Source organism: Carlito syrichta, unplaced genomic scaffold (assembly GCF_000164805.1).
Source record: "Carlito syrichta isolate Samal-C Ts95f unplaced genomic scaffold, Tarsius_syrichta-2.0.1 Scaffold313210, whole genome shotgun sequence".
NCBI lineage: Eukaryota > Metazoa > Chordata > Mammalia > Primates > Tarsiidae > Carlito > Carlito syrichta.
This window is the reverse complement of record NW_007257306.1, coordinates 34,742-42,381: the sequence shown is the minus strand read 5'-3', so window position 1 is coordinate 42,381 and position 7,640 is coordinate 34,742. Positions and strand designations below refer to the sequence as shown.

At 40.3% G+C, this 7,640-nt stretch overlaps 2 long non-coding RNA genes across 2 annotated transcripts; both read left to right on the top strand.

Moving 5' to 3' along the window:
* Positions 1-1,733: 1,733 nt before the first annotated feature.
* On the top strand, positions 1,734-3,645 carry LOC103272770. The gene is made up of 2 exons (XR_505148.1): positions 1,734-1,806; positions 3,369-3,645. It is a non-coding gene; the product is annotated as an uncharacterized LOC103272770 (long non-coding RNA).
* Positions 3,646-5,454: 1,809 nt separating this feature from the next.
* LOC103272769 lies at positions 5,455-6,882 on the top strand. Its single transcript, XR_505147.1, has 2 exons — positions 5,455-5,530; positions 6,526-6,882. It is a non-coding gene; the product is annotated as an uncharacterized LOC103272769 (long non-coding RNA).
* Positions 6,883-7,640: the final 758 nt, after the last annotated feature.

Below are 7,640 nucleotides of genomic sequence, written 5' to 3'. Positions count from 1 at the left end.
TGGCAGCGGTGTGGGGTAGCCGGACTCACAGCTCGCCCCCCCCGCGGGGCCAGCTCAGCCCTCGTCAGCCACGTGGAGACCTCGGTTGCGGGGTCGCCAGCACGGGGGACCCAGGGACGCTGCGGTACGACGTCCAGGCCGGTGGGCACGCGCGGTACGGGGCGCCCGGCTCCGCGGGATGTGGCCGAGCTGAGGACCCAGCCCAGCGGCGGACAGGAACGCGGTGGGCCTGGCTCCGGGCAGCTGCTTCGCGCAGCACCGGGCCCCGGGGTCGGCGGCGCGGGGCTGCCCGTGACTCCAGCTTTTCTGGACACTGCAGGGCCCGCGGCGCGGGGCTCGGCTGCACAGTCCCCCGGGGCACGGGGGGCGGTCCTGTCGTCCTCTGCTGTGCTGGGCCGCTCTTCCACGGTCGGAGCGCGCGGGTGGACCCATTCCGCGGTCAGTGGCGGCGCGGCGAGCCAAGGTCTGTGGTCCGCGGCGGTGAGGGGTGTGAGGGTCGACGCGGCGCAGGTGGGCCGCGTCGGTGGTCTGCCACGAGGAGGCCCTGGGTGCCCGGTGGGCGAACACGGGCTCGGCTCCCGTCAGCAGCACCGCCACAGCCCCGCCTGACGGTCTCTGGAGGAGGCACACGCGCCGAGGCCTCGAGGAGCGCTGCACGCCGTCCCAATGAGAGCGTGGGCCTTAAGCAGAGCTTTTATATCCTGCGTAGTCAAATAAGGACTCCGGAAAGGCTCCTTTTGATTGGGTCAAAGGAAATGTGGCTATCATCCAATCAATATGAGTCCTTTTCATCCAATCAGAAACCGTCTTTATCATCCAATCAAAATGAGCCATTCTGGAGTCCTTATTTGAATAGGTAGGAGTTAAATATTCTGTTCAGGCTGCACTCTCCCAATCAGTGTGACTGCTTTCAGACCCGCGGGAGTTTTCTGCGAGTGCCCAGCACCCCCACTGGCCGCGGTGCTGGGCCTGCACCAAGGGCCTTGCATGGGTGCCCCCGACGGCGCAAGAGGAAACTTTAGTGAGGCCGTTCCTGGGCATGGGCCCTACACAGTAAGTTTAGAACCTCTTATCTTTTTTGTTAGTTTTCTCACTTTTTTTTTTTTTTCTGAAATATGTGAGAAGGAAAATTGTTGGATTCCATGGTACGTTATGCATCATTGTTTAGGAAAGTGCTATTGGATTTTCCATAAAAGATTCACCATTTTACGTTATCATCAGTAATTGTTGAGTCCAGTTATCTTTCCATTTCCCTTAACGTTTTCTATTTTCCATTTTTCTTTATTCTCTTTCTCTCTTCTTTTTAAAATTTTTTAAATATTGTTCGGCCAGTAGGTGTGTAGTGGAATCGCATAACTTGTATTGTTTTGTCTTTTACTGTATTTAAGTGTGCATCCAGGAAAGCTAACTATAAATACAATGTTGTACAGCTGGACTCTAGATTGTATTTATCTTGGATAAGGGAGGTGCTGTTCATTGTTGTTTTGACTCACATTTCCCTAGCGCCACCGCCTGCCGCCACAAAGTCGGCCCTCTCCCGCTGCCACTCACTTTGGAGCTGTGGCCCCAGGATTGCAGGTCCAGGTTGACCTCTGAGTTGTGCTCCCCATGCCACTGGCCGTGGAGCTGGACCCCCACACCGCCACAGACCGCAGAGGCGGTCCTCCCATGCCACTGTTGACCACAGGGCCGGGCTCCCGCGCGGCCGCCGACCGCAGAGCGGGGCCTCCAGTGCGGCCGCCGACTGCAGAGAAGGGCACAGGAGGGAACTTCAGTGAGGCCACTTCTGGATGTTGACCCTATACAGTGAGTGTAGAAGCTCTCATTTTCTCACCTGTTTTTTGGCAGGTGCTAGGAAGTGGAATTGCTGGATTCCATGGTATCTTATGCTTAGTTGTTTAGGAAAATGCTAAAGGGGTTTCCATGTAAGATTCACCATTTTACATTATCATCAATAATTGTTTATGGGTTCAATTCCTTCATGTCTCCCTTAACATTTTCTGTTTTCCATTTTACTCTCTTTCTGTGTTTGTTTTTCATAATGGTCAAACAAAAAAGCCTCTGTGCAAATTTCAGACTTCCAAAGAGAAAGACCTCATGGAGGATATCTTCATGGGCTGATACTCATTTGCTTTTTTTTTTTAAAAAAGGATTCTTTTTATTTGTAAAATTTAAGGGGAAGTGGCGATCTGAGTGTTTCTATGATATCTCAGCATTTTGAAGAACAATTGGTGAGTGGCATTCCTTAAAAACAAACACTAAAGATTATAAATATTTCTCATCAAATGCTTGGGTTTGTATTTCTTTTCCTCTTTTATTTTAATTCTAATGAATGCTAAACTATCCACTTACAAAAACAGACCTTGCAAATTTTGGCTGAAAGAAATTAATTCAATGGCTGTCTGTCAGACGAGGATAGGTTCTTCTAAAAATACAGAACAGCTATGAAATTGAGTGAGATCATAAAGGAGATGAAGCCATTTTGAAGTGCTTTGAAACTTTCAAAAGAAGGCTGTCAGGGTTGGCTTAGCCACAAGTTCAATTAATTGAATATCTAATAAGTCAATGATAAGTAATTTTATCTGCCCTTTCTCTTTGAGGATAGTCAAAAGTTTGAACTGGTTCAAAATTTTAATTGGACTCATACAATAAATATTTAGAAATAGACTTGATTTTGTGATGTTGGCCCATAGAAGTTGCTGCATTTCTGGAGATGGAAGTGACAGAGTTGAGAGGAGGTGAGCACAAGAGTTGGAGATACCAATAGCGGTGCCAGGGAATGAAAGAGAAATGTGGAAAAATCAGGAGAGTAATAAACGGTGTCCCTGCAGACACAAGTGGAGGAGTGTGTCAGATGACTATGTGGGCTCAGGAAGGGATCAGCTGAATGTCAAAAACTGAAATTGTTTTACACATGGAGGACGTCTACCAGAGTTAATGGGGGTTGGGAGGAAGGATGGAGAAGAAGAGAATGACATTTTACCTCTCAGCTTGGAAGTATGGATGCAGGTTCTTGGGAGCCAGCCAAGCAACTGCACTTCTTGCAGGGTTCTACTATGAGTTTTATAATAAGAAATCCTGCAGCATGTTTCAGAAATTGGTACCTGGTTTACTCAATTCTTGGAAGGTTAATCTTGCAAAAATATATCAATGATCAACTCTGAATTCTGATAAAATCCCACTGGGGAAAAATGTAAAGGACTTGTTCATAAAGCAGTATAATCAAGTCCATCATGAGTGGGAGTCAGGGATAGCAGTTGACTATCATAGTGCTTTTTCTTATTCACCCTCTTCAATTAAGAAACATCTCAAATTCTCTTGCTTAGGCCCAAGACATACTATCTTAACTGTCATCTTCATCTGTGCAGATTCTCGGGGAAGCTGGCGATGACTTGAGTGATCTCCCCAGACCTTTTGCATATCTCCTCACCTTACACCTGAAGGAAGGCTGGAAACTTGTTGTCCAAGACCACTGCGATAAGATCTGAGTCTGTTATACTTGTGTATCCTGCAAACCTCTTTTTCTCTACCTTTGTATCAATGTTGTTAGTTAACTTTTTCTGTCACTGCATAGTTTAGAAGAGACTGGAATGCAAATCTAAGCCTCTCCAGGTGTAATGCAGTAAATTATTTAAAGCCACTGAATCTTACTTTCTTTCTTAGTATCATATTCATAATTCTAATAATTACGTAAAGTTGTTTTAGAATGAAATAATTGATTATGCCCAGCACAAAGCAACTCCTCAAGAAAATGTTCCCTCAATGACACAGCTTTAATTATGCATGAGAAAGATGTGAATACAACCTTACTATGAGGCCATCAAACACACAAATGGATGGAAATGCCCTTTAAACCACCCCCTTTCTGCTTTGAAATTCCCTTGGACTTCCTCTAATAGCTATTATCTGTTGGCGATTGCTTTGTTCATATTCTTTCCCTGTCACTGACTCGCTGCCAGGACATCGGACACCATTGGTTTGTGCTAGTGGATTTATATCTTGAATTTTTGTGGATAGCATAGTTGTGATGTACCCACAATGAAACAAAACAGAAAAAACTCAAGGAGCCCATTTAATTCTACCACAAAGGAAAAAAAGAAATCATTCACTTACCCCAATTTGTTTCATTTTCCTCTCTCTCCTCCATCTCTGTGACCTTTGATCTCTGTGTAGGAAGACATGTCTGGGAAGTGTAGACGAGATCTTTATGTAATGCAGATTCTAGGTTTTTTATGTGCATTTAACAATTGTCTTGTTCTCTTTTTCTTTTAAAGGCACAAGTGATCCCTATGTGAAATTTAAGCCGAATGGGAAGACATTGTACAAAAGTAAAGTTATATATAAGAACTTGAATCCAGTTTGAGATGAGATAGTTGTACTGCCAATACAAAGCCTTGATCAAAAGCTACTTGTGAAGGTAATAACAGATGGTTTTCAAATCTGCTCCTTCATTAAAAACATCTCTCTCAGCAGTTTTTCATGCCCTCTTATAAATTTGCCAAATTATTTTTTTATTATTCTCAAAAACTGGTTTAAAATATTGATATTGGAAAAATTCTTTATTCTATTTGACAAAACTGTATGTTTTTCTCAGATCAATTGAGATATGATCTACTGAAAAATCAGAGTGAAAAGAATATCTCCATTGATTGTATTCAAACTTATTGAATGTGGATGAATCATTACTGGTAGTGCAGTGGTGACAAGTACTAAAACCTTTCTCATTAGGAATAACTTTATGCTTAATAGAGCTTTAAGCTACCGGATATAAGCAGCAGTTGCTCTAACTTCTGGGTTAAAACTGCATGAGTCAAGTGCAGAATGAGATTGTTATAGAAGATTTAGCAAATCTCTATCTAATTGGCAGATCTGATCACTGGAAAATACTAAATTTTAATGACAGACAATTTAAACTACAGAGGATAGTCCTTTTTGCATTGCATTTTTTTTTTTTTTTTTTTGAGTTGGAGTCTCACTCTGTCGCCCAGACCCTCGGTGATCCTTCCGCCTCAGCCTTCCAAGTGGCTGGAACTACAGGTGCGTGCTACCATGCCCGGCTGATTTTTTGATTTATTGTAGAGATGAGATCTTGCTAAGTTGCCTAGGTGGGTCTCAAACCCACGGGCTCAGACAGTCCACTCACCTCAGCCTCCGAAGGCACGGGATTACAGTCTGAGCCACCAAGTCCGGCTTTGCATTGCATTTTAATGCATATAAATACTGCCTTAAAAGAAATTTTTGCTGTTGTTTTGATCCTAGTAGGCAAAATAGACAAGATTGAATAATTTGGTTCTCTGCATTGACTTGGCTAAACTTCTTTTTAACTCTACTGTGAGATGTACTGCAAAATCTGAGACTGATTTCAAAATTCTCAACCTACTGCATTTAGTAATTTGATAAACTTCAATTGGTTTACCATATTCATGTGTTACTGGCCTCTGCCCTCCTTGTAGGTATATGATTGGGATTTAACCGCATCTGATTTCATGGGTTCTGCGTTTGTCATTCTCAGTGATCTTGAGCTTAACAGGTATTGTATTTTTACCTTTTAATTGTTATTAATGAATTTTAGAGTGAACTCAAGAAAGTGTTAAATGGTTTTGTTGAGATCAAATGTCAAAAACAACACACCTGAATGAATGAAAGAGTACTTTAAAGTGTTATAATTCTCAATACATTTTTTAAAAAGATTTTTGCATTTTAGGTGCCAAATATATTAGTCAGATGTTAAATATTTTATAATGTATTTTAAAATGTGTTTTGGATTTAGCACTTTAACTTGTTAATATTTCATTTCATTAACCTAACTTAAAATTAAAACAAGTATTTAAGTTTTGTTTGGATGGTAGAGGAGAATAACTTACAAGAAGAATTGCCTTTGCTTCCCCCTAAATTGCCACGTCCCTGACCTTCTAATGCTAGGCCACGTTAGCCCATGATTTAACACTATGGTTGGGTAAATCACTGAAAGAACAAGAAGTGCTTTTGATGTTTGTTAAGAAACTCACCAAAGAATTATAAGTAAAAGGTTTTAAACATCATGTGTGGGTAGGTAATTGTTTGATAGATTTTATTCCTTCAGAGTGGTGATTAAAAGAAATTCAGAGATGTTGTTTTACCCCAGCTAATTACAATTTGCATTGTGGCTTGTAAAGGAGAATGCTTATTCACAATTGTGTTTATTTGAGTTTTAAATGTGGAATTTCATGCACACCTGAATGGCCATTTTAGTGTCATGTCACTTCTTGCTATTTAGCGCTTATAGGATTAAGAATATAAGATTGAGTTATTGTAGTAGTGTAGCATAAATTTGGTAAAATGAATATGTAATGTGAATTATTAACTGTAGCTAATAGGTCTCAGATTCCAACAATCACCGTAAGAGTGAATTACAGATTTGTTTTTGTAGCTTAAGGATTCATACTAAGTAAAGTAGTTAGACAAGTAATGTATTACAGAAATAATTAGAATAAATTTTGTAGACTGAGAAATATAATATGCTTAGTATAACAATATTCTTTTTAGATTTATTTCATGATTTATTAACTGAAAGTTGTGGGTTTTTTGAGACCTGGTAATCATCGTAGGCCCAGGGGCTTTAGAAGATAACAATTAGATTAAGCATTGTGGACTACATGCCTTGAAGATCACAAGACAGTGACACTCTCGAGAAGGCATCTGTGTGTGAAGAAATGCACAGTGATTTCCTGGAGAACATTATGCTTGAATTACCTGCTCTGCTTTTGTCTTAGATAAAGTTATTGATTAGTTACTCATTATATCACACCTTAAGAATTTTTTGTAAAACCTCTTCCCTGTAAAAAGGATATATAAGCTCACTGTTAACTGGCAATAAACGACATCTCTTCTGCTCACAACAGAGTCAGTTGTCCGAAGTGTTTCCTTCAACACCGACACCGTTCCTCTTTCAGGAGACCCTGAACCCAGCTGGAGCTGGACTCCGGCAAATATGTATAAAATATTGCATATAAATATAATAAAATATTTAAATAAAGTAATATAAAATATTAGTCCTAGAAACTAGGAAAGAGTACCTTTAACATGCTGGAACGATCATGAGTCATATGTAGTAGATAGTATGGATATTTGGTTAGAACAGACAGGCTAAAAGAGAAAGAATGACTTGCCATAGGTCATTAGGAGAATCTCACAAGATGGCAAATATACAACTGAGCATATCACATGTGATGGTATAAATGTTGAATACGTTAAGCTTTTTTTTTCTACAAAATAGGAAAACTTTTTACATTGATTCAAAGAATAAAATATAACTACTGTTTCTTCTCTGAGGCATCTAAAATATACCACTACAGCAACTGATGTGTAAAAGTTATATAGCAAATAAATGTAAATAAAAGGTAAGTCAGAAACACAATACAGGTTTTAGGGGTAAAAAAGAGTATGAATTATCAATAAGCTTATAAAAAACAGCCTTTAAGTGAACTAATTTTCATAGAGATATATGTACACTTTAAAGACATAAGAAAAACATTACAAAACAAATCATAAAACAAGATATATTATCTATCCGGTTTTTAAAATATCAGAAACAAAAAATAAATAAGCATGCAAACTGATGTTTCTTGAAGGCCTAGATATTTGAATGCCAAATTTCAGGA